The sequence below is a fragment of the Hevea brasiliensis genome, chromosome 11 (assembly GCF_030052815.1).
Source record: "Hevea brasiliensis isolate MT/VB/25A 57/8 chromosome 11, ASM3005281v1, whole genome shotgun sequence".
NCBI classification, from domain to species: domain Eukaryota; kingdom Viridiplantae; phylum Streptophyta; class Magnoliopsida; order Malpighiales; family Euphorbiaceae; genus Hevea; species Hevea brasiliensis.
The window spans coordinates 33,202,694-33,205,489 of NC_079503.1; the positions used below are offsets into that span (position 1 = coordinate 33,202,694).

General features: G+C 37.2%; 1 non-coding gene across 1 annotated transcript; it reads left to right on the forward strand.

Annotated features, from left to right (window-relative positions):
- Positions 1 to 2,063: 2,063 nt before the first annotated feature.
- LOC131170780 (small nucleolar RNA R71) lies at positions 2,064 to 2,170 on the forward strand. The gene has a single exon (XR_009141546.1). It is a non-coding gene; the product is annotated as a small nucleolar RNA R71 (small nucleolar RNA).
- The last annotated feature ends 626 nt before the right edge of the window (positions 2,171 to 2,796 follow it).

Sequence of the window (2,796 nt, forward strand, 5' to 3'; positions counted from 1 at the left end):
TGGGTTCAACCTCCTTTGAGCTTATCTATTTGGTTTAGTATCATCTTCCAATAAAATCCTGTGCATGCACACTGATGGACTTATACCTTTGATGTCAGCTATTATCCATCCAATTGCTTCCTTGTGTATTCTCAGAACTCTAATCAATCTTTCTTCTTGAATCTTTGTTAAATTACTTGAGATGATAACTGGAAGTGTCTCATTATCTCCCAAGTAAACATACTTCAAATGCTCAGGTAAAGGCTTGAGTTCAAGAACTGGTGCCTGTGCCATAGAAGGTAATAATTTTGTGTGAGATACAGGTAAGTCGATCTTTGATACTCCATACCTTTTTGGAACAGGAAGTAATGACTACAATGCCATTACTGCATCTTGAACCTCTACACTTAATGGCTGATTGGTACTGATTTCTTGAATTCCTTGACTAATCACCACTTCTAACTCATCCTCCATGCTTAACTCAAAAACATCCTGCACAAATATATCAACAACATCAATAGAAAAAACAGAATGGTCATCAGCTGGATACTTCATGGCATCAAAGATATTAAATTTGACAGTCTCTCCATCAAACTCCATAGTTAAGGTACCATCATTCGCATCAATTTTTGTCTTGGTAGTTTTTAGGAAAGGTCTTCCAAATAAAATCAATGCTGACTTTGATGTGGGAACACTATCCTCAATATCCAGAATATAAAAATCTACAGGAAAAATCAATTCTCCTACCTGCACCAATACATCTTCAGCTACTTCCAATGGGTAAGCATTAGAATGATCAACTAACTGAATAATGACACTGGTTTCTTTCAAAGGACCAAAATTTAAAGTTTGAAAAACTAAATTTGACATAACATTAATAGATGCTCCTAAATCTGCCATTGCACGTTCAAATTTAGAATCATCTATTCTACAAGGAATAGAAAATGAACCTAGATCCTTACACTTAGCGGGTAATTTTTGCTGAATTAATGCTGACACATTTTCCCCCACATTGATTTTCTTATTATTCCTCAACTTGTGCTTTGTAGTGTATAGTTCCTTTAGGAATTTAGCATACTTGGGAACTTGTTTGATCGAATCAAGTAAAGGTATATTCACCTCCACCTTTCTGAAAGTCTCCAAAATGTCTTTCTCTTATTCTTCTTTCTTAGTCTTAGCTAACCTGCAGGGGAATGGAGGAAGAACAGAATTATTAACCTTATTCAATTTAGGTTCAGTATTTACCTCAACTTCAGGAACTTCATATTCTTTTTCTCCTTGCTTTTTCTTTTTTATTGACTCATGTGGAGTCTGGTTATCAACTTCTTTCCCGCTTCGCAACACTATAGCACTGGCATTTTCTCTGGGATTCATGACTGTTTGTGACGAAAGCTTTCCAGAACCTTGAGCTTCCAGCTTACTCACAGATGAGGCTAACTGACCAATCTGTCTCTCTATGTTTTGAATGCTATTTTTGGTCTCCTATTAAAACTATTGTGTATTGTTAGCCAAAGCCTTAACAATTTCATCAAGTGACATACCTTGATTTGAGGGAGGTGGAGGTGTTTGTGGTTAATTCACTTGTGGTCTTTGTTGCTGGTATCAGTTTTGCACCGGTTGATTCCTATAACTCAGATTGGGATGATCTCGCCATCCTAGATTATAGGTATTCGAATAGGGATCATACTTGTGTTGTGGCTATCCATAATGTCCTACTGCATTAGCATGTTGCATTGATTCATCCTCTTGTAACGCAGGACACATGTCAGTAGCATGACCCGAACTCGAATAAATTTCACATACCTTAACAGTTTGCATATTCCCTATAGCCAACTGCCTCACCAAAGAAGTTAAATCAGAAATTTATTTCTCAAGGTTAGATGTACTTACCTCATTAACCTTCATAGGTGTGTGATCCATTCTCATTTCCAAACTGTTGAGAATTTGCTACCATGTTAGCAATCAGCCTCTTTGCTTCTTCTGGTATCCTATCAACCAAAGCTCCTCCACTAGTAGTATCTATCATATTGCGGTCTATTGGTAGAAGTCCCTCATAGAAATACTGAATCAAAAGCTACTCACTTATTTGATGATGGGGACAACTTGCACATAGCTTCTTAAATCTCTCCCAATACTCATACAAGCTCTCTCCATTGTACTGCCGGATGCCATAAATTTCTTTTCTTATGTTGGCAGCAGGGGAAGCAGGAAAATACTTCTCTAAAAATATATGTTTCATCCCATTCCATGAGTTGACAGATCCAGAAGGAAGGTAATATAACCAATCCTTAGCTGTGCCCTTTAGTGAGAAAGGAAAGGCCCAAAGCTTGATTTGATCCTCTGAAACTCCTTGAGGTTTCATGCTGGAACACACAACATGAAATTCTTTTAAATGCTTATGTGGATCCTCACCTGCAAGACCATGAAACTTAGGCAACAAATGGATTAGTCCATATTTCAACTCAAAAGCAACATTTAAAGCAGGGTATTGAATACACAAAGGTTGTTGGTTTAGATCAGGAGCAGCTAACTCAAGGTTCTAGCAGCCATGGTTTCATTTTTGGAATTTGAATCCAAATTCGAATCTAAACTTAACTCCCTTGGAGATTGGACTCCTTCAAATGTACTCGGAATCTGCTTAGCCTGCTTAGCCAATTTTCTCAACTGTTTAGATATTTTTTCTACTTCTGGATCAAATATCAACTCACCAGATTGAGAAGTTCTTGTCATATACAAAAAGAAATCAAAGCAAAAACAGAAAAATGCCTTAAAACCCTAGAAAACAATGGAATTTGGCCTCAAGAGGGTGGGGCCAAT